The following is a 25,242-nucleotide window of genomic DNA, read 5'->3' as shown; positions in this document are numbered from 1 at the left end:
TGTTTATAACGACATTTAGACAACATTACGCCTTGAAGGAAGTGGTGCCCAAACTGGTAATCGACCGTATTATATCGCAGTTGTGACTGCAACAATAATCGGTTTTAAATTTCCAACAACTGCTGTACACTCTATAGAGCTGTGTTTCGCTTGAAATGAATAAGTGCTGCGCGGAAAATTATTGATAACATGGTGCTTTTTTGACATTTTGACGATACTAATTATTTTTTAAATTTTATTATTGTCTGTGTTGTTAGTTATGATTTAAAATAATCGACTGTATTACATCACAGCTGTGACTGTAGTAATAATCAGTTTTAAATTTCCAACGACTGTTATCTCTCTATAGACCAGAGTATCACAAATTGGGATTTTTAACATTTTACTTTGATTTCTGTATTATTAATTATAATTTGAAGTTGAAGTAATAACTAAATAAAATATATTTTTCTCACTTTTTGAAATTTCATTAATCTTCAAAATAAATATAGTGGTCCATCAGAGTATCAGAATTTTCAGAGTGTTTCGTCAGAAGAGGAGTATGGGACCACTGCTATAGACGTTGTGTTTGCTGTTATAGAACAACGATCACTTTGTAATTCTTCATAGTAATTCTCAGAATAATAAAACGCATTTTCAATTAAATAGAATTAGTTGCAGTTGTACTAACTGTCCATTGAAAAGATCTTAACTGCAAACAAATTAGTCATATGACATAACACAGCGATTTTGCTGTCAAAAAACAAAAAAAAGGTAATAAAATGTTATCTTCAGAACACAACGTAATATGTAACACAAAAATGAAGCAGTGCGTGAATCGCAAAGGTTGCTACTGCTGATACCAATGCTGAGCTCTGTGCTCTACTGCACGTGTCTCTCGAGAAGAACATGGAATGAAGAACAAACCAGAATACTGCCTTCAGCAAAAGGAAATCTAAAAATGGATAAGGACGAAGCACTTAATCTCATTACAGAATCACCTCACCCGAACTCAAATGCAATTACGGATTAGTGCTGTTGCAGAACATAGCCGTTATCATGTATGTGCCGTCAGTATTCAGCTTCATGAACTGATTGTTAAACAAAACGTGTTATTTCTATAAGGGCGTCACTTGTTCTACAGACGCCAACCACAGTATCAATCAATGTCTGAAGCCTGCCTCATATTGTTTTGAATCCACTATCGCCGTCTGACTCATTGCCCTTATGGAGGAAGTGAATATGACGGCGACCGATCCCGGATTACTGTATTCAGTCAGCTTGAGGTGCTTAACTTTGGAATGTTACAAAAGCGTCTCAAGATGCGTAGCTAACTGGTGAGAACACATTAAGTCAAAATCCGTGATGCAAGTGAAAGACACAACAATGCTTACTGGATTAAGACATTCGCCAAAAGATGATACGTAAGAAACTTGTCGATAGGTCTATAAGAAACGAAAATATTACATAGCTGATATACGTAGAAGAATTTATCAGTCCCAGACATTTTCTGTGGGAATAAGAATGGGTGATTTAGAAGACCAGTCGAGATGCGCTTACATACCTGAGTTTTCGTCAAACCAAGAGTGTACGCGTGCGGCCCTATGGATACGGCTGTTGTCATCTTGGAGGACGTTTACAGCACATTCACCATGACTACGTGGTAGAAAGGTCAACACTTTGTGACCGAGAATGTTGAAATAAACGCCCTTGTTCATGTTCACGGCAACTTCAGTGAGTAAAACAACATTAGCACCTAACTAAACTTTAGAATGAAAGAGAATTTTTTTAACCGCTCGTATTTTTAAAATGATGGAAGATGAATTATATTCAGTACGAAAGCGTTTCATTAAACCCCGAACTAATAATTCAGTGAGAAAATTGGTACCGCTTGATTGTAACAACTTTTTATTTATATTTACAGAAAGATGAAGTAATTCTCAGTGCACTGCGAGTGTTATTTTCAACTCCTCGTCAGAAAATAAAGCTAATTATCCACATTGATGATAAGTGCTTGTTACAAAGCGTGCTTTCTCTGCGCGGTTCCTCTGCCTAGTGACACATGCTTCACTCGCACCCTGCAACCCCATTTTAAAATCAACCGAGTCAGAGGGTGCACACTATACCAACTGCTAGTGTACTACTAGATTCCTGGATTCCTTACCCCTGAAATGGTAGAAATTGGAAGAGTTTAGGCTGCCAATACTTTGGCCATTGCCACACGGCACCATAGTGGCCATTACATAATTACTGCTGTGTTGTGATCTCAATTAGATCGTTTATTGTAGCGAAGTGAATAATGAAGCAGTTTCTGGTTTATTGTGGGAACTACATAGAACTCGGAGAAGGCATTTTCATGACATATTTAAGCATATATGCATCAATTTTACTGTACAGATCGATGATAAAAAGCATATGTGAAGTAGGAGGACTATGTGAGGAACAAGGAAAATGTTGTTCATACATTCGTTTCACAAGCTGTAACCTCCACCACACTGTCCCGCGCGTTACTGCTAGTATTTTAAATAAATAAGTAATTATTGGTAAATTATGTCATCAGTATTACAGTTACACATAGTGATGATGATAATAGCGATTTCTTGAAAGTAGTTTAGTTTCAAGACCCAGACACTACTGCACCCTTTTTTTTCTACCCCTTAGAAAATTTCATTTTACCCCTTAGGGGGTAATTACACCTAGCACGGGAACCGCTGGTCTAGATTCTGTTGTCTGGCCGGATGAAGTCAGACAAGGTTGCCCGTTATCTACGATGTTATATGCAATAGCTTACATGCTCTCCTCGTTACCATATGTTGTGAGTATCAAGCAATTTCAGTAGGAGAGCCAGAATGAGATTTTCACTTAGCAGCGGTGTGTGCGCTGATATGAAACTTAATTTCAGTAGGAAGTGAACGCCTCATTTGCAGAGCTTACGCCGATGACTTGGGTGTACTCATGGAAAGTTCAAGAGATGTTGACATGTTATATGACGTCCTCCGGTGGTACGAAAAAGCTACGATGCAGTTGTTAATTCTAAAAAAACTCTGTTGTTGCCAGCTGGAACTATTACTTGGAATAGACAGCGGAATTGTTTTTCTGCCAAAGATCAATATCAAGTGTTAGCCGTCATGTCAAATAACGCACAAAAAATGAAGGATCTCAGGGCATGACACTACGTAAAATGAGAGCGATAGTAAAAATACACGCAGCGTAGAAATTTAGCTATTACAGTGGAAAAGCGTGGAACTTACCACAGTTCGTTCCGATGTCAAAAAAAAAAAACCAGGAAAGGCTATAACTTAACTTTGCGTTCTGCCTTACGGCAGGTCTTGTCATGGGGGAAGCCTCGTCAGAGGTCCGCCGCATGAGCGTCTAGGGAAGTGATTCCAGTGGTGGTGCCTTCCACTGACGATGATGAAATGATAATGAGGACAACACAACTTCCAGTCCCTGAGCGGAGAAAATCTCCAACCCAGCCGGGAATCGAACCCGGGTACTTAGCTTGACAATCGGCCGCGCTGACCAGTCAGCTACCGGGGCGGACAGGGATGGCTATAAAGCAAGTTATATGATGTGCCAACACCGAAAAAGGTGCGAATGTTATGTGCGAGTTGAATAACACCCGAAAGAAAAACTTTTCTGGCAGTATCACATGGTCGTAAGAGCCTTCTACTTATTGCACTCAAGAAGAAAACGCCTGAAGCATAACTTTTCTCTTCATTTTTACTAACCATCTTAAAGATTCACTATATTTTATTAATCCCGTTACTAAACTTTTTGGACTGACCAGGAATTCCCGTCACTAAAAACTACTCTGTGACCTCCACATGTGCATGGATGATAGAAAAGGAAAAATGTCTCAGTATGAGACCATGAACCGACCGACTATGCAGGATAACTCTGTCTGTTCAAATGTTTAAATGTGTGTGAAATCTTAAGGGACTTAACTGCTAAGGTCATTAGCCCTAAGCTTACACACTACTTAACCTAAATTATCCTAAGGACAAACACGCACACCCATGCCCAAAGGAGGACTCGAACCTCCGCCGGGACCAGCCGCACAGTCCATGACTGTAGCGCCATAGACCGCTCGGCTAATCCCGCGCTAACTCTGTCTATGTATAAAATTGTATGTGTCGTTGTGTAATTGTGTAATGAACTTGCTTGTCATGTACATAGTTGCTAATACTGCAGGCGTGGAGAAAGGAATCTCCACTAATACAATTCTTACGGCGTGATTTGTACAATTGCATGGTCAGTTCTGAAGTAACCATTTGTAAGAATGTATTCTCTCTTTACACATTGAAGTGTGCAGTCCATCAGACCTAATGAATTGGCATTGTACCCAAATTAGATGACATGATTTTTCGTGTACGGTAAATTAAATGGAAACTATACACGGTCCCGCAACAATAATGTGATCATCGTCTATGTTCGATATCAACTTCAATAACCACTGACAGATTGCAGGTGGCACAACTAGCAATGGAGGGTGTATAAAGCGTACCCAGGGGATCCAGGAAGCAGTGGAGTTATCGTAATGCTGAAACGGAGTGACTGATCTGATGTCCAAAAGGGTACGATCATTGGCTGTCGCCGGCCGGGGTGGCCGAGCGGTTCTAGGCGCTACAGTCTGGAACCCCGCGACCGCTACGGTCGCAGGTTCGAATCCTGCCGCGGGCATGGATGTGTGTGTTGTCCTTAGGTTAGTTAGGTTTAAGTAGTTCTAAGTTCTAGTGGACTGATGACCTCAGAAGTTAGGTCGCATAGTGCTCAGAGCCATTTGAACCATTTTGGACCATTGGCTGTCGGGCCAAGGGTGGAAGCATATCCGAAACGGCGAAGTCCGTAAACTGCTCACGTGCCGCCAAGACTAAATTATACCTTGCAGGAAAAATGGCGCTACCCGAAACCGGCGACGGGGCAACTGTGGTGCACCAAGCGCTATAGATGACAGGGGTGAACGATGGCTGCGAAGATGTGTCCCAGCAGATACCACGTGCACCTGTTGAGGTACTGACTGCACGTATGAACCACGAGGCTACCAGCAGTGTCTTGTCAACCACCATTCAGCTAAAGTTGCGATCGCAGCAGGTGTTTGGTTCATACACCCATAATGGCTGCAGTTCATCGGCGGGGAAGGCTGGTATTTGCTGGTCGGTACCGCAACTGCACGTCCACTGAGCACCACTCAGGTGGCCTTTTCAGATGAATCACGTTTTACGCTCCGTCGACGTGAAACGCCTGAAAGCAAGCACCTTGCAACTATCGGCACAAGGGTCCTGGCTGAAGTCGCAACGATATCGTCTGGGGAATGTTTTCGTGACATTCCCTGGGTGGCACAATTCCGGAAGGCACAATGGATCAAGTGAGCTGCGTGGCTCGATTAGCGATATTCCCGCCACCGGTATGGGTCATCTTTCCGGCGGTGTGCGCAGAGCTCGCGCTGGCGCCACCTACCAGGCCGATCGGGAGCGAGAGGAAAAGCTGAGGAAGAGGGAGTGATTTTTCTTTTGGACGCAAACGGCGTTTTGGGAACTGTGGCGGACAGCTAAGGTCCGGTGTCAGCCAGCAAGCCACCATCAACCGAATCCGTTTCAGGCTATTAAACACACAATAACAACTGGCCTCTCAATAATCGGTAATAATTTAGGAAACTACAGATTTCAAAATTATACATGTGTCTCTCAGACGCACTATTAGTTTAAACAGAAACGTAACAATAATGTTATTACAATTCACAGATAAATATATCCAGGGAAATATTTTATTTATCAACAGCGACTGGCCATCTTAACTCTGTGATGTGATACAAATACAATAACCAGGCGGTACTTAAACAAAGGCCAGCAAACTGCTTTCGATGGCTGTTAAACCTTGACAGTAGGGATCTACAACGGAATGTCTCAGCACTCCAGGCCCTCGTAAATGTTAACGATCACCTGCATCCATTTATGTCCATTGTGCATTCCGACGGACTTGGGCAATTCCAGAAGGGCAGTACGACACCCCACACGTCTAGGATTTCTACAGAGCGGCTCCAGGAACACTCTTCTGCGCTTAAACACTTCCGCTGGCTACCAAACTCTCCATACATGAACATTATTGATCATATCTGGGATGTCTTGATACGTGCTGTTCAGAAGAAATCTTCACTCCCTTACGGATTTATGGACAGTCCTGTAGGATTCATGGTGTCAGTTCCCTCCGGCACTTCTTCAGACATTAGTCGAGTCAATGCCACGTCGTGTTTCGGCAGTTCTGCCTGCTCACTGGGGCGCTAGACGATATTAGGCAGGTATACCAGTTTCTTTGGCTTTTCAGTGTGCGGGCTTTCAAAACAAAAGAATGTGATCCTCAACTATGTACCCTCAGACTCAGAGTTGAAATATTAAAAGTTTTGGCTGGTTTGGTTGTCTAGGGGCTGCGATACGTAGTTGCCGCTTTACATACTAAATACTGCTGAATCTACAGTATACAATATGAATACACACATGAATCGAATGGTCGAAAATTACTATCACTCGACAATTGCAAATTTCGAATGTAACACAGAAATTTATAAATGAAAGATTTCAATTAAATAAAATCTGCAGGTACTATTTTAACGACTTTAAATGATGAATACCATAGCAGAAGTACCTTTAAGAATGTCATTTATTACTGTAAAACACCTACTGGTGTCGATGGTCCAGCAATTAAATAAAATATAAGTTGATTAACAGGGAAACAATAGATATTCTTGAAGGAGACGTAATTAGTTAAGAGCAACAACAGAGCTCGCGAGATATTCACTTCTAAACGCATACTATGGCTTCACTGCCGAAGCCACAGAAATGTCACCAGTGCACAAGTCTTGACTACGAGATATATCTCCCGCAACCACGCACAAACTGCTCAACACTCTCCAAGTATTTCTTGCGATCGTCCAACGCGCCTTCCTGTCCAGCACTGCCCGTGTCCTGTGTGACCCGATGTTCCTCCCCCACTTCCATACAGTCTCTCCATTGACTTAGGTAGTCGCCTACCGTAGTAACGAGCGCTGTGATTGGCTAGAGCGCTCCCGTCATGTCTCCAATCAAAAATGGTTCAAATGGCTCTGAGCACTATGGGACTTAACATCTTAGGTCATCAGTCCCCTAGAACTTAGAACTACTTAAACCTAACAAACCTAAGGACATCACACACATCCATGCCCGAGGCAGGATTCGAACCTGCGACCGTAGCGGTCGCGCGGTTCCAGACTGTAGCGCCTAGAACCGCTCGGCCAACCCGGCCGGCTGTGAAGCGCATGCCAGAGAGAATTTCCCATCGTGCGGTTCCGGACTGCAGCGCCTAGAACCGCAAGACCATGTCTCCAAGCCAACGCACACTCACAAATATATTGAAACAGATACGAAATACTGGATTTACATTTAAATAACTTGAAATTAAATAAATTCTCCTATGGCTGCACCATAAACATGCTCTAAACACACATTATTAAATACACACACAAATCAAATAAACATACATGAAAGGAACAGAAACAAAAGTAGGCCAATAACCTAATGTCTCTGCGCTTTCTAAAACACAGTAATTATTTGATCAATTTCTTCATGAATAGTTTATATCGGATATAAACAAAGACATAGACGAACAAATATATTTATAAGCATGCTGTTACCGTTTTTTCGTGTAACTGTGGAGTACTTATGGCCTGACATGATCAATAATAATCAGCCACTTTGACCTCCAATAACTCATGTACTATTCAAGTTACATGTCTATAATTCATACCAATTCAGGTTTACACTAATAGCTTTCTAAAGACAGGTCGATCGACAAAATCGGATGAACCATTTAGATTTTGGAAATTCGTTGCTGGGTGTTACTTGTATAATTTACAGTCAGATACTAAACTTTAAACTAATAAAGATATTGAAAATCTGATAACGCCATCAGAATCGTTGTGCAAATAATGGTATTGTAAATGTTTCTTATTAAGGTATCATGATTCCTCTAGCTATTATTAATTTCTACATGAGCTGTGAAATGTCTGCCATTATGGTTTCTCAAAGTCCTTTCATCTTTGGCACTCCCAGCTTACAAATCGCCTTTATCGACACAAAGCACAGTCCTAGACACAGCGTCAACATGGAATTCCCAGCCACGCGGTCCACCTGGACCACGCGCTGGGGCTACCCCTCTTGCTCCGGCTAACATTCGTCACCACGCGGTTGCTGACGAACCCCGGCTTGCCGAGCAGCCCTTGCGGCTACGCCAACTCTGAACTTACAATATTCTCAGGGCGCCACAACTCGCCCATTGCCTCACAAGTGTAATATTACACAGTAAAATAATACACAACTCTGTTGCAGTAGTGCAGCGTCAGATGCTAACTCTAGTTTTTAATGCAGGAATATATACAGATAGAAAAGATTTATAAATCTGTCACTCTTCAATACAATGTCTATTCAGAAGTCGTCGAGCCTTGGCCGCTATGTAAGTCTGTAAATATTGTGAAACGGCAAACACACACAATGGGCTCTGTGCACCAGTGTTTGAACTTAAATATAACCGCCGCTGGAGCTCCGGACAGGAGATGCTTGCATCTCATTGGCAGCGTCGTAACCGTTCATGGCAGCGCCCTCGTTCCGCGGTGGCGGCTGTATGAATCACGGCGTCGTATCTCTTGGTGCACATGTCTGAAGTGCGGCTGTACGGATGGTGGCTGATACAGCACCGCAATAGATAACTAAGTAAGAAAACGTTTTTCGCGCATTTGGCAAGATCTCTTGTTATCTGAGCACTATATGTCCAGTAAGTTTTCTTGTTTCGTTGCAGTGGCAGAGCGCTGCGGTCTTCTAGAACATTGTTTACGGATATCTACAATACTTGCATTTACATAAACCCCGGTACTGATGTGTGCGACGATACGTCGCACTGACAGAATTTTAGTAAATTGTCTTCCAGGTGTCTTTATACTTCAAAATGTTCTCGTATTTCCAATAACAAATACAGCCAAATTCATTTCTTCAAAGCATAGTACTACTTCAGCAATTATATATCAGATACGCCAATGAGAAAAAAGAAAAATCATTTATTTGTACACAGTTAGTACATTTCCTGACTGAACTGTTGTAACACATCACCAAGCTTTAGGGGATATGGCTTCTTTGTTGTGGATTTTAAACTGGGAGTGGATTTTATGGAAATCTGTTGTGGTACGAGAGATCATCGCTACAAGAATGTGGGCGCTGCTATAAAAGTCTCCTATAGCTTGTCCGTGTAGTATAGAGGCAGGACAGACCTCTCTAAACCAAGTAAGAATTCAAGTAGTTCTACAGTGCGCCGAAAATGAGCCAACAAGAGCTTCCAGCTTAGAAAAATACTGTATTCCAGCTATTTGGTCGAAAACTAACATTTTTGGGACTGTGGCTGCGTAGAAAAAACGTTGATTCTCACAAAGTAGAAATTAGCAACCAGAAACTATTAATTACACAATAGTCTCAGACTGACAAAAATAATTCACCCTGTAAAGCTGTACATAAATCAGCAACATACGTTTTCCGTAACTTTTCAGCCGCCGTAAAAACTTTAGCTACTGACAAAGTTCAGTTTAAGAGGAGGCTAAACGATTTATTTGTTCAAAGTGCCATTAATACTGAGGCACTACGGTTAATTTGCGATAATAAGAGTACGGAAATACAGCTTTCTGTTTTTCCATGGTTTGGTTTGGCAACTGGGTCAAATCTATGGAAATACAACAAATTAATAGCACTGAAAACGCGTTTATGAACAAATTGCACTTAGAACGTTTCCCATTTCCACCCTTTACCTTCAATAAGTATTTTGACTGATTTTATGTTTGATGATGCTCGGCTAGAGAAGCCTATGCCCCTTAGTTTATTAAGTTCACTTCCTATAAGAAAATATTTTTACAGGTTTTCGACCTATTCTGCATCCATGAGAGTCATTTTACTTGGGAGTGGTGGAAGGAACATCAACTTTTGTCTTTTTTTGTAGATACGTATTATGTATTCTTGTTCTTCCTTCTTGAGTATCCCCATACTTTGGATGTATGGAACAAAATCTATAATGCACAGAACTTGATTAATTTTGACTGGTTTCTCTCGCCAGACGCAAGTATACTGAGATCAATGCAAATTGTGGTGTATAACAAAAAATGTAACTTACGTCGATAAGAGCTCATAATGTGTATTGATAAAGTATATCGTATATCCATATTTATAGTCAAGTATGAACGTGGCTCATGCGATGTAACACCTTCCACCTTTGTACATCGATATGGTTCCTACTTCGCCACACAGGTGTGATAGAGTTCGCAGTCGTGCTCCAGATCACTCATCTGGCTAATGAGCTTACAATAAACATTGCAGATCCAGCTGCCACCGCTTTATGCCAACGATAGTGTCGATCAGTGCTTTTAACTTGTAACATATGACCACTGCGGCAATGAATGCAAGTTACTCTGTTTTAACTTGGGGTTTGGTGGTTAATTTTATCTTAAATAGTTATGTATTTTCATTTACGCAGATTTAACTTTGCTGGAGTCTCAACCGCCCTACCGGTCAAAATAGATCAAATAATACAACCACCTTAATTTCTTTCATAGTAATCGATGTTTTCGGAAAGTCTGAAAATGCTTCATTCACTATTTAAATAATGAAAGACCGCACGAGTCACGTATTTTTTCATGCCTGACACGACGCGTTCCGAGAATTTATTCTCAATGTCAAGTGCATTTCATTACATGAGATTTTGTGTGATATTGGTATGTGTGCTTTTCTATCTCCCTTGCAACTGTAGTCGTATTTTTGAGGTACTGCAATCGGACTGTCGGAAAAATAAGTGTTGGGATGTTTTTTACATGCGAATGCTAGAAATAGTGTTTCTTCTGTCTATTGCTCCATTGCGCAGAATACCACACACACGCGCGCGCGCGAGCGAAAGCAAACCGTTACTCACAACGTCTGTTTTAGAAATAAAAATATGTTACCTTCACGAAGAGTTTGTATGCAGTCAGAGATATTACATTTTCTGTGGATTGCATTATTTTATTTTACCATTACTAACTGTTTTGACTCTTAAATTGTCGACTATGCTTTGTATTCTATTTTGTTAGAAATGTTGAGTAGAATAACGAAGAAATGAACATATTCATGGAATTTTATACAGTTATTATATAAACAAGAAACGTTTGAAAAAATTAACTGATTCTCTATCTAGTTTGTCTCTGAGAACTTTTTTCCCTCGCTTTTTGTGGTGTACAAAAATTTCCAACTCCTCCATTAAATCTATTGCAAGCGATTTCTGTAAGCAATGGAGTATCTCAAGATCTGATTCTATAGTTCCAAATGGGTTTCCAGTGTTATATATGTGTGCAGATTTGGTGATTTAGTAAATTGGTTATGTGTGTAACAGCTGATACGATCAGCGTGTCTAGTTCTACAACTCCATCCCATCTAATGGCCTGAGCAAATTTTACATGTGATTCTGTATAGTCCGGAGTCGGAGCATTTATCTTTTTTTTATTGTTCAAATTATCACTAATTTACGTTGTAGTTCGTTGTTTGCGAAGAAAATTACTTTTGCTTTATGTGACATATGTAGGTTTGCCATTTTTTAGAAATATCACCTGCATAACGTATGATGGCCATACATTTGATTGTATTGTTGATTTCATCTAAATAGCTAGCAATGTGTGTCTGTGTGTGGAGAAGTGACAATTGCTTCACAAAAATCGTAAATAACTCCATTGATTAAAAAAGCTTACAGTTGTTATTTTGGGTGCAAACTAGGTGATCATGATAACCCTGGGCTCCACATGTGATCTGCAACACTTGTGCCAACAACCTCAGGAATTGGATGCATGGGAAAGGATGTTCAAAGCTCTTTGGAGTGCCCATAATCTGGCGTGAGCCGACTAACCATGTCAGTGACTGCTGCTTTTGTATGGTTCCTCGTATCCAGAAGGGAATATCTAAGAAGAAGAAGCGGACAATGATCTATCCTAACATCCCATGTGCCATACGTCCAGTTCCACATGGGGAAGGATTGCCAATACCTGAACCATCAACAGAGTACGAAATTACTTCTGATGGGGATTCTGAATGTCCTGAACAATATACATCACAAGATCCAGAGTTTCTTCCAAACATATCATCAACTGATGATCTCAAAATATGTTAAGTAATCTCATTAGAGATTTGGAGCTCTCTAAAGCAAAGGCTGAGATTTTAGCATCAAGATTGCAGCAGCGCAATTTTCTGGAAAGCAATGTAAATGTTTCATTCTACCGCAGAAGAGAGCAACAGTACACTCCTTTTTTTTTAACATGCATGCCATGTGTAGACATAAATGGTCTAATGAAGGCTCTCAGAATTAATTACAACCCAGATGAGAGGAGACTCTTTATTGATTCGCCAAAGGTGAGCTTAAAAGCAGTGCTTTTACATATTGGTAATGAGCTTCCTTCTATTCCAGTTGGGCATAGTGTGTATATAAAAGAGTCATACCAAAACATGAAAATGTTACCAGAAGCCATCAAGTATACGTATAATGACTCTAAGTGGCAGATTTGTGGTGACTTGAAAGCCCGCATCTCGTGGTCGTGCGGTAGCGTTCTCGCTTCCCACGCCCGGGTTCCCGGGTTCGATTCCCGGCGGGGTCAGGGATTTTCTCTGCCTCGTGATGGCTGGGTGTTGTGTGCTGTCCTTAGGTTAGTTAGGTTTAAGTAGTTCTAAGTTCTAGGGGACTTATGACCACAGCAGTTGAGTCCCATAGTGCTCAGAGCCATTTGAGCCATTTTTTGACTTGAAAGTGGTTGCACTGCTATGAGGTAAGCAGTTAGGATATACTAAACATTGCTGCTTTCTCTGTGGATGGCTTAGCCGAGCTCATGCATCTCATTACAGTAAACAGTAAACCACATCTCAAAGGCTTCGATTTTCTTCTGTTCCATTTTTACCATAGTCGATGTCTCACTACCACACAATGATGTGATACAAACATATATTCTCAGAAGTTTGTTCCTCAGATTAAGACATGTCTGATACTAGTAGGATGCTCTTTGTCAGCTATTTATGTCCTCCTCGCTCCGCCCGTGGTGTGATATTTTCCTGCGTAGGTAACAGAATTTCTTAACTTCGTCTATTTTTTGATGCCAAATTCTGATGTTCAGTTTCTCGCTGTTCTCATTTCTGCTACTTATCATTACTTTGGTCTTTTTTCGATTTACTCTCAGTCCTTATTCTGAGTTCATTACACTGTTCATTCCATTCAACAGGTCCTGTAATTCATCTTCACTTTCACTAGGATAACAATGCGATCAGCGAATCTTGTCATTGATATACTTTCACCCTGAATTCTAAACCCATTCTTCTACCTTTCTTTAATTACTCTCGTTGCTTCTTCGATGTATGGATTGCACAATAGGGGCGAAAACCGTCATTTCTGCCTACTTCCCTTCTAATTTGCGTACTCCGTACTTGGTCTTCCATTCTTATTGTACTCTCTTGTTTCACTCTTATTGTACCCTCTTGGTTCTTGTACATATTGTATATTACACGTCTTTCCCTACAGCTTACTCCTATTATTCTGAATATCTCGTGACATTTTACATTGTTGGGTGCTTTTTCCAGATCGACAAATCTTATGAACATTTCATGAATTTTCTTCAGTCTTGCTTCTAGTATCAACTGCATTGTCAGAACTGCCTTTTTGGCGCCTTTAGCTTTCCTAACCCAAACAGATCCTCAATTTTCTTTTCCATTCTTCTGTTATTTTACTTGTCAACAATTTGGATGCATGAGCTGTTAAGCTGATTTCGCGATAATTCTTGGAATCGTTGGCTCTCGCAAACTTCGGAATTGTGTGGCTGACGTTTTTCCGGAAGTATGACAGTATGTTGCCAGTCACGTACATTTTACAAACCAACATGAATAGTTGTTTTGATGACATTTCCCCCAAAGATTTTAGAAATTTCAATGGAATGTTATCCATGCCTTCTGCCTGATTTGAACGTAAGTCGTCCAATGCTTTTTTAAATTCTAATACTGCATGCCCTGTTTCTTCCCCGTCGACTCCTCTTTCTCCTTCTATCACATCATCAGGCACGTCTTCACCCTCGTACGTGCCTTCAGTGTACTCTTTCCACCTATCCGCCCTCTCCTTTGCATTTTACAAAAAAATGGTTCAAATGGCTCTGAGCACTATGTGACTTAACATCTATGGTCATCAGTCCCCTAGAACTTAGAACTACTTAAACCTAACTAACCTAAGGACAACACACAACACCCAGTCATCACGAGGCAGAGAAAATCCCTGACCCCGCCGGGAATCGAACCCGGGAACCCGGGCGTGGGAAGCGAGAACGCTACCGCACGACCACGAGCTGCGGACGTTGCATTTTACAGAGGAATTTCCATTGGACTCTTATTGTTATCACCCTTGTTTTTAATTTCACCGACGGTTGTTTTGACTTTTCTATGCCCTGAGTCTATCCTTCCGACAACCATTTAATTTTTTGATTTCTTCACTTTTTCATGCAGTCATTTCACCTTACTTTCGCTGGGCTTCCTTTTTATTTCTCTCCTAAGTGACTTGCATTTCTGTATTTCTGAATTTCCCTGAACATTTTTGTACTTCCTTCTTTCATCGATCAACTGAGGTATTCTTCTGTCAGGCATGGCTTCATCGTATTTATCTTCTTTGTACATACGGTTTTCTTTCGAATTTCTGTGACTGTTCTGTTTAGAGATGTACATTCCTCTTCAAGTGAATTGCGTATTGACCTGTTCATTATCACAGTATCTATAAGCTCAGAGAGCTTCAAGCGTATTTCTTCATTGTTATTACCTCCATACCCCACAACTTTGAGCACTGATTGTTGCTGACTACTGTCTTAAACTGCAGCCTATGCTTCATCATTACTACTGAGGCTATATCTGCTCCTGGATAAGCCTTATAAGTTAATCCAAAGTCTGATTTCGGAATCACTGCTTGACCTTGATGTAATCTAATTGAAATCTTCCCGCATCTCCTGGCCTTTCCAAGTATACCTCCTCCACTTGTCATTCTTCGTCAGTATTCGCTATTACTAGCTGAAATTTATTGTAGAACTCAATTAGCCTTTCTCCTTTTTCATTCCTAATACCAAATCCATATTCTCCCGTAACACTTTTTTCTGCTCCTTACCCTATAACCGCATTCCAATCCCCCGCGACTATTAGATTTTCATCTCCCTTTACATACTGATTTACCCGTTCAGTATCCTCATACACTTTTTCTACTTCTTCATCCTCTGCTTGCGTCGTCGACATGTATACTTGTACTATCGTTCTCGGCGATGATTTGTTTGACAACAACTGGTGAGATCAAGCCTACCACTGAACTGTTAACAGTAGCGCACTCTCTGTCCTACCTTCCAATTCATAACGAATCCTACTCCATTAATTCACTGAGTTCAGCATGTGAGTACTTTCTGTGCATTTCCAAATTGTTCTTTATTACTGCAACGACTTCTTTAACGTGGATATTGGAATATGGCTTTTTATGTATAATGGTATTAATGGGCCCCATTTGGAATGTTTATTTCTCTTATTTGAGTGGCTGGGGTGGTACTGTTTTTTTATAATTTCATATCCGAAACACTTTTTTAGAAACTGCTTCCGTTTGTGAGGTAATTTGTATGAGAGGCTGTTCGTACAGTTAACTATAGGATTCACTAGAGATGCTGTCTTGTGCACTTTCGGTTTGGACTCAATCTGGGCATTTTAGGGTTTATACAGATAATGTATTTCTTTTCATATTCCGTCAGTACGAAATGTGTTTTCTTTAGATGTTTCTCGATTTTGTTGTGGAATTGCTTTATTGCGTCGTTATTCAATTGTACTAAGTTATTTTTTCTGTGTAGAATTTAAGAATTTTTGAAGTGTATATAGTATCTTTCATATTGACAGCTGTGTGACTTGTGGCCAAGCGGTTCTAGGCGCTTCAGTCTGGAACCACGCGACCGCTACGGTCACAGGTTCGAATCCTGCCTCGGGCATGGATGTGTGTGATGTCCTTAGGTTAGTTAGGTTTAAGTAGTTCTAATTTCTAGGGGGCTGATGACTTCAGCTGTTAAGTCCCATAGTGCTCAGAGCCATTTTTGAACTGTGTGACTTACCTGCTTTTGAGGTCATTGCTTGATTTTCTCTTAGTTTTTTGTTTGTACTGCTCGCTGCTTTTAAATAATTTTGTGTCTACGGTTATCTTCATATCCCATTACTTTGTTCTCTAGGTTGAGGCCTACAGCAAATTTTTCGTGGCTGTTTAGTTTTACACCGTCTATTGCGTTCGTTGTTGCCACTATGAGATGTTGTAGTGTGTTCTTTTCCATTAAATTTCGAACATTTGTTTGACAAGTTTAACTCTTTTTCATTGAATACAATTTCTCTGTTGTTCACTACCCTGCTGTAGGGTGTGGGTGTTTTTTTAAAAATCGTTCCCTTGTTTATTGTTATGATGTTCTTTGGACTTCAGATTGTTCAGTTTCTTACAGTGTGTGTGACAGGTCATAAAGTATTCCTTGTAAACTACGTCACGAATTTTATCACATAGAAGGTACCACACATTAGGGTGCATGGAGTTGGTTATTTGCAAAAGTATGTCCAAAACGTGCCTATTTCAAATGTCTTTCATATTATATAACATTTCTATTTTTGTATTTAAACACACTGCTCCTGCTTTTCGCTTCATAGCTGAGGTGTTTCCTTCTATATTATACAGTTCTAGACTCTCTCATTTAACTGATGTTGAGATAATACCTAATAAGAAAACTATAATTTGTTCATTAAAATGATAAAGACATTACTCGTTGAAAAACCAAAGAACTTTTCTAAACTGTGTAAATACATCGAAACTTGTGTATTTCTGAAAGTAAAGATATACGGTACGCCAGAGGAACAGAAGAGTTTTGGCGAGCAAGTTGGCAACACTGGTGTTAACCTTGAACCGTTAGCTTTCTCCTCGCGGTCGTTCGGCAGTTGAACGTTACTTCTGGTTGGAGTAGGTCGTGATTAAAATGGCTGCGCCGATTCAGAATCCCGCCAAATGCGAAGTGCGCTCCGTCACATGTTTCCTTCATGCAAAAGGTCAGCGACCAGCGGATATTCAAAAAAGAAATTGTTTTTGTTTATGGGAACATTATAAATCGACAAAATGTAACGAAATGGTGTCGTCATTTCTCTGAAGGTAGGACCGATGTTCATGACGAACAAAGAACAGGTCGGCCACCTGTGATCTTTGATGCCCTTCTTCGGAGAACGGAGGAAGCAATTCGTGCGAATAGACGTCTCACATTGAAAGAATTTCATCAGATCATACTGGACATGTCAATGACAACTCTTTATGACGTTGTGACTGTCATGTTAGGGCACAGGAAATTGTGTGCGCGCTGGGTTTCAAAACTGTTAATGGAAGATCACAAAAAGAAAAGGATGGGCACTCGACTTCCTCACACGCTATGCTGAAGCAGGTGATGAGTTCCTTGATCACATTGTGACAGGTAACGTGACGTGGGTTTATCACGATACACCTGAATCCAAGCAACAATCAATGCAATGGCGCCATTCGAATTCACTAAAAGCCAAGAAATGCAAAACGTCGATTTCAGCGAAGAAAATCATGGCTTCTGTTTTTTGGGACAGACAAGGCATTCTTCTGTTGGAATGTATGCCTCCTGGAACGACAATTAATGCTGCTGCATATTGCCAGACTTTGAAACGTCTTCGAAGGGCAATTCAAAACAAACGCAGGGGAATGCTGACAAGTGGAGTCCGCTTGCTTCATGACAACGCTCGGCCTCACACAGCACTCGAAACCAAAGCACTACTCAAACAATTCAAATGGGACATATTGGACCATCCGCCATACAGCCCGGACCTTGCGCCCACCGACTTCCATGTCTTCTGTTACCTGAAGTCACATCTTGGTGGAAAATCATTCCACGACGATTAAGAGATCAAAGATGAAGTGGAAATGTGGTTCTGACAACAGGCAGCAACCTTCTGTGACTATGGGCTACAAAAGCTTGTGCACCGACTTAACAAATGTTTGGATAATGAGGGTGATTATGTCGAATAATAATAAATAATCCAGTTAATAAGATGTAACTGACGTTTGCTAAATAAATGTTCTATTTAAGGACTGTGAGCCATTGTATCTTTACTTTTCGAAATGCCCTCGTAAATTCGCTGAAAAAGAAGTTAGAGGTCTGTTCATTTGTCATCTTCCTTCCATGTTATCTTTATTGGGATCTCGCGCTGAGCAGATGTACGTTAGGTAACCTTGTAAGATTTCTGGCTAAATAATATATATTTCGTTATAATTTGTCGAGTTCGTTTAATAAGAATAACTATCCTCTCTCCTTATAACATACATAATCTGGATTGCATTTTTAATCCTTTACAGCAGCCAGGTAGAAAGTGAACCGTGGATTTATTTTCAAAGAATATTCTTAAAAATTTATTTTATTTACTAGCGAGTCATCAAGAACATCAATACATTTAAATCACACTATGTGAACGTGAAAGTAGTTTCCAGGGAGTAACTGATGAAATCATAATTAAATTGCTTTTAACAAAAGGGAATTTTATTCCTAAAAGCCTTTTTTTTTTTTAAGAAACAGTTTTAAAATTCTAATGAGAAAGCACCCTCTAAATATCAAGTTACAATTTATTCAGAGGAAGAAAGAAACAAATTTTTGACTGTATGTGCTTTTGGGCTGAGAACCTTGCCATCCCCTTTTGACATGGCCGTAGTCACGACTGCTCACAGCAACCTCTGAAAAACTACACTGCTGCAAATCTGCAACACACCAAATTACCTTAAACTAAAAGTTTTAACAATTCACACAAGCACACAAACTATGCACCCCATAGGAGGGATGGAAATGGTACAAACACTAAAATTAAATATTAACTTGCCACCGAAGGTGTAGCTTGATTTTAACTTCTAAGAAAAGTCTTACGGTAAAAGGGTGGCAACTTTATATACTAAAATGATCATTTAAGTAAAAGCCTATAAAATGGAATCTTATATAAAATTCTACAAATTTGCCCAAGCAAATTGAGATGCTCTACAGTACACAGATACCGCCCCTCAAGATGATAGGCAAGATCAAAAGATATTTCAGGTTTTAGGCCGTTACATTCCAAGCAATAAATCCGTTGTAAGTAGGCTGTTTATGTTAGGCTGTTTATGTTTTCTTATTGGCAACGTTACGTAGCGCTCTGTACGAAAATCACTGGCTGTGCTGTGTGCAGTCTGTGGCTAGTTTGCATTGTTGTCTGCCATTGTAGTGTTGAGCAGCGGCAGCTGGATGTGAACAGCGCGTAGCGTTGCGCAGTTGGAGGTGAGCCGCCAGCAGTGGTGGATGTGGGGAGAGAAATGGCGGAGTTTTGAAATTTGTAAAAATGGATGTCATGAACTGCTGTATATATTATGACTTTTGATGAATATTAAGGTAAATACATTGTTTGTTCTCTATTAAAATCTTTCATTTGCTAACTATGCCTACTAGTAGTTAGTGCCTTCCGTAGTTTGAATCTGTTATTTAGCTGGCAGTAGTGGCGCTCGCTGTTTTGCTGTAGCTTGAGTAACGAAGATTTTTGTGAGGTAAGTGATTTGTGAAAGGTATAGGTTAATGTTAGTCAGGGCCATTCTTTTGTAGGGATTTCTGAAGGTCAGATTGCGTTGCGCTAAAAATATTGGGTGTCAGTTTAAGCACAGTCATGTATAATTGTTGAAAGGGGACGTTTCACCGTTAACACACAGAAATCGACAAACATGACAGAGGCAGCTACTAACGTACGGCAGATTGATAAGGAGATTACCGTGCAACCCGAACCGCAGGTTGGTCTAACCCGCCCCTACTCCACAAGGGAAAAACGGACTACCCAATTCATAAATAACCACCTTCCCGCGGGTGGGCAAACGGAGAAGAATGGTGGGACGACCCCAAAACAAAGCGGCTGGTGATCTCACCAAGAAAACAGGTACAATTTAACAAGTAAATGAAACAACATATCACCAATCACTTAATTTCTAATAAACTGTGATTTTTGGAGAAGACCTAGCGCAGCACCCCCAAATCGCTCTCCCGAACCGTCCGCTGCCAGCCGCTTCAACGGACGCCGGAAGGCACGCCGATCTCCGTCTCACGGCGTCGCAGCTCGCATTGGCCAGACCGAAGTCGTTTGTTGACTCCTGTTGCTCTCGTGTCGACCGCGAAGCCACTACTCCTCGCTATACGGCGCGGCCCACTGGACTCACGTGGCGACCTCACATGCGCCGACGCTCAAGACGGACAAGTCGTCTTGTGTCTCACTGCGCGACCGACCAACCGATCGATCCAACCGCCAATGACCATTGCCTGAGCAACTCGAGCAAACTAGCGGCCTAACGCGCAGACTCAGATGCACGAACTAAGCCCCGACCGGGCGACTACTTGCTGAGTTCTCTTATGCCTCACAAATTCGGACGAGAGACAGACTAACAACCTGGGGACGAGAGACTCACCCAGACTGACCTCCTGGCGAGTTTTTTTTTCTTTATTGTGATTTCATTCCCCTGCCCCATAAGGGCAGGGGAGGGCTGTCAGCGGCACAATCCGTTGCTCTTCAGCCAATTGACACGACAACTAAAACAAGAATAAAATGATACATACACAAGGAGATAAAAAAGGGGAACATAAAACAGAGTAAGGGGAGAAAATGGAGGTAAAAATACACTGACATGTAGACGTTCATGGGGGACAGTTAAAAAAGTCACCAGAAAGTTAAAAAACACAGTTGGCGATTCTTAAAACACAGAGAAGACACTGAATGCGCATGCACAGGTTAAAAGTTGGCCACAGTATTAAAAACACTCTGAAACAACAAACTTAAAACCCACTTGGAGCACACACGACGAAGAATAAAACTACCAGGTGGGACCTGCCGAGGCAAATGTCAGAGAGGATGGAAAAGGAGGGGAGAGCATGGGGCAGCTGGGGAAGCGGCGGGATGAAGAGAGGAGGGGCAACCGTGGGTTCACGAAGAGGCAGGAGACACGTGGGGTGGGAGAGGAAGAGGGAAGACAGGGCAGGAGGGAGCGCAGAGACACTGAAAGGAGGCACAAGAGATGGAGGGGGAGTAGGAGGGGAAAGCCGCCCGGAAGGAGGGAGGGGGAGGAGAGGGAGCCTTGAGGAGGAGGCAGGAAGAGGGGGTTAGAGTTGGTAGGAAGGGTAGATGTCAGGGCGAAGCTCATCATCCGGGAGGGGTAGACGGTGGAAGTTGTGACGGGAAAGGAGATGGAGGGTGTGGAGATGGAGAGAAGGAGGGACACAACGGTAAAGGCGAGGCAACTGGTTGGGGATGGAGAGGCTCCTGGCGAGCTCATAGCGCCCCTTAAATGCACGTGAACAGGCAACCTTTCCCCTTTCCCACCAGAGGGAGACACCAAAGCTGCGATTGCCACAGCGGTCCCACCGCCAGAAACGGAGGACGACTGCTTCACACTAAGCGCTGCGGCGCGCTCTTCAAAACAGCAATATTTACCACGGCTCAGGAAGGCCAGTGACTGAGCACTATCAGTTTTCATTCGTTAACTGCTTCACTTTCCGAAGAGGAAACCCAAGAGATATTAAGTCCTATCATTTCCCGTGTCAGACAACGTTCTACTATGAGAATTGTGTGGATCTCATCAGTCTACGGTTTCGAACAACAGCGCCTGTCAGCCTATTCAAAGGCCTGTTGCAAATCCTAAAGCGAAAGTGAGTAAATGATAATGGACTCTTACAGGTAATGTGTATATCATTTCAGTAGAAATTCAATAAAGTTCACCATATGACACTCTCATAAACCTAAATATACCTTCATCAACATGGGTTCCTTCCATACTATGGTAATTCGTTTATGTAAAGTAACTCATTTTATTATTTGTTACCCTATGCCGCCACCATCAGATAAAATCAGTTGAGCCGTCTTATTGACAGACTGGAAGGAAACGCCACATCCAACCTTGTAAAGCGACTCCTCTATCTTAGTTTAATACTGTTTGGAATCAGACTCTGCAAGAGAGGCGCTCTGCATCGCGGTGTAGCTTGCTGTTCAGGTTTCGAGAGGGTGCGTTTCTGGATGAGGTATCGAATATATTGCTTTCCCCTACTTATACCTCCCGAGGAGATCACGAATGTAATATCAGAGAGATTCGAGCGCGCACGGAGGCTTTCCGGCAGTCATTCTTCCCGCGAACCATACGCGACTGGAACAGGAAAGGGAGGTAATGACAGTGGCACGTAAAGTGCCCTCCGCCACACAAAGTTGGGTGGCTTGCGGAGTATAAATGTAGATGTAGATCTAACTGCCAACAGTCTCTGTGCAGACATCAAATAAAATAGTTATGTAGACATATGAGCTTGATGAAGATGATAAAATTTCAAACAGCGTCGTGCTAAGCAAGAAAAAATACGTAATTGACACAGTGTTTCATTATATAAATACACCACATGTGTTCTTCGCAGGAATAAAAACGGCAGCTTGCGTTTACAAAAAGAAGAAAGTATATCTAATTTACTCCAATCAATAGGGCTCAGCTTAGTGGCACAGAATCATAGTATCACAGTGTATTAGCACTGTGTTGCAACGCTGAGGTTTGAAATATTTATTGAAATAGATTTACAGTTGCAGTAATAACGTAATAAAGAGGGCGGATCAAGTCAGCCAAAAAAATTAAGTATGACGTAACAGTGACGCGTAGCGGAAACTGCGCATTGCAATAGAGCACTAACAGAGGAGGTGCTGTTCGATCGTGTAGGAAAAGATGTATCCATGAGCACGTGTCTCTTCGTACAGATACAACTGGATTGAACAGCATTTTTTTTAGTCATCTGTCATCTGACTGTTTTAATGCAGCCCGTCACAAACTCCTCTCCTGTGCAATGTTTCCATCTCCGAGTGACACTTACGACCTATGTCCTCAATTATTTGCTGGATGTATTCGAATCTCTATCTTCCTCTACAGTTTTCACTCTCTACAGCTCCCTCTAGTACCATGGAAGTTATTCCCTGATGTCTTAACCGATGACCTATCATCCTGCCCCTTCTTTTTGTCAGTGTCTCCCACATAATCCTTTCCTCGCTGATTCTGCGGATAACCTCCTCATGCCTTGCTTTATCTTTCCGCCCAGTTTTCTATATTCTTCTGTAGAACCACATCTCAAATGCTTCTATTCTCTTCTGTTTCAGTTTTCCCATAGTCCTTACATCACTGCCATCCAATGCTGTGCTCCAGAAGTGCATTCGCAGAAATTTCTCCCTCACATTAATACTTACGTTTGATGCTAGTAGACGTCTCTTGTCCAGGAAAGCCGTTTTTGCGAGTACTAGTCTTTTTCGTATCTCCTCCTTCATAAATCCTATGAAAATGTCTTGAATTTTCTTCAGTCTTGCTTTAATTATCAACTACACGGTCATAATTGCCCCTCTGATAGCTTTACCTTTCCTAAAGCCCAGGTGATTGTCATCCAACAGATATTCAATTTTCTTTTCCATTCTTCTGTACATTACTTTTACCAGCAACGTGGACTTGTGAGGTGTTAAGCTGATTGTGCGATGGTTATCGAAGTAGTCGGCTCTCGCAACCTTGGGAACTGTGTGGAAGTTTTTCCGAAAATCTGATGGTATATCGCCAGTCTCATACATCCTACACACCAATATGAATAGTCATTTTGTTGCCACTTTCCCCAGTTATTTTAGGAATTCCAATGGAATGTTATCAATTTCTTCTGCCTTCCAAATCCTGATTCTAGTACTGGAACTCCTGATCTTCCCTTTCGACTCCTCTTCCTTCTTCTGTCACATCATCAGGTAAGTCCTTCACATCATCGAGACCTTAAATGTACTCTTTACACCTACTCCTCTGTATTTAACAGTAGAATTCCCATTAAGTTTCCACCGTTCTTACAGTTTCATCCAAGGTTATTTTGATTTTTCTGTATGCTGAGTCAGTGGTTCAAAATGGTTCAAATGGCTCTGAGCACTATGAGACTTAACATCTGAGGTCATCAGTCCTCTAGTACTTAGAACTACTTAAACCTAACCAACCAAAGGACATCACACACATCCATGCCCGAGGCAGGATTCGAAACTGCGACCATAGCAGTCGCGCGGTTCCGGACTGAAGCGCCTTGAACCGCTCGGCCACCGCCGCCGGCTGAGTCAGTGGTCCTGACAGTTATTCCTTTTTCTGCGACAGTCTGGTTTCTGTTCGCAAAAGACATAAAATTCACACCTAGCGACAGCATGGTTTCTGTTCGCAACACGAGAAAGACGAACAACACTGAACAGTCACTGGAACACTGCACTAAAAAGTTGGCAAATGTGACATACCACAGCCGAGAGTAGGTGGGGGGAAACTGGACAGATGATGGGAAAATAAAAAAGGGGGGAAAGGAGAGTAAAAGTGAAGGGGGGGGGATTTAAGGAGAGGTGGGGAAATGTAAATAGGGACACAGGACGTGCATATTGTAATGAGAATAAAAGACTTTGATCCATAATTGTTTCTACATGCATGTAATTTGGGGCTGAGATTATTTCACTGTTCATTAATTATGTAAAGTAATTGAATTTACACTGATAATGTCTATCAGCTGATAGCAACATAACACTGATTTTAACTATGTAACGAAACCTATTGTGACGTTACACTCTCACACGATGTCTAATGACTACTGAGGTCGCTGAGATGGTGTACCTGGCAGTTGGTGGCAGCACAATGCACCTAAAATAAAAAACAGTGTGTTTTTGGAGGTGTCCGGATACTTTTGATCACATAGTGAATGCGACTTAAGATGGATTATATGAATTTCTAAAATCGAAGACACAAAATTCGTGTCTGCGCTACAAACTCAACTTTAATTTCAAAAAGGTGTCGTTTATTGTACGATAGAAAACCATACCCTAAGATCTTCCTGTTCCTGATAAGTGTCACATATCCTTCATCAAAAGCGTACTCTGACGTCTTGTAATAGCTCTGCTTTCACGAAAGACGCGGCGAATTGCGGCTGGCGCCACGTCCCGCCCGTTTGCCGTCCCACATGCTGGCGCCAGCGGCGTGAATGGGCTGACAGGGCGGGCCTGTGTTATCGCACGCCGCAGGTGTTTACCCGGGCCGCCACGCCGGGTCACGGGGTCACGGTTCGCCGGCCGAGGGTCAGCGGGTGAGCGCAGACAC

General features: G+C 41.7%; 1 protein-coding gene across 1 annotated transcript in view; it reads left to right on the top strand.

The window, feature by feature from the left end:
• Nucleotides 1–25,242, top strand: part of LOC126158474 (uncharacterized) — a 351,849-nt gene that overhangs the window by 52,130 nt on the left and 274,477 nt on the right. The gene's annotated exons all lie outside the window — the stretch shown is intronic.

This window comes from Schistocerca cancellata, chromosome 1 (genome assembly GCF_023864275.1).
Source record: "Schistocerca cancellata isolate TAMUIC-IGC-003103 chromosome 1, iqSchCanc2.1, whole genome shotgun sequence".
NCBI lineage: Eukaryota > Metazoa > Arthropoda > Insecta > Orthoptera > Acrididae > Schistocerca > Schistocerca cancellata.
Note: the sequence above shows the minus strand (reverse complement) of the source record. Positions and strands in the feature narration are given on the sequence as shown.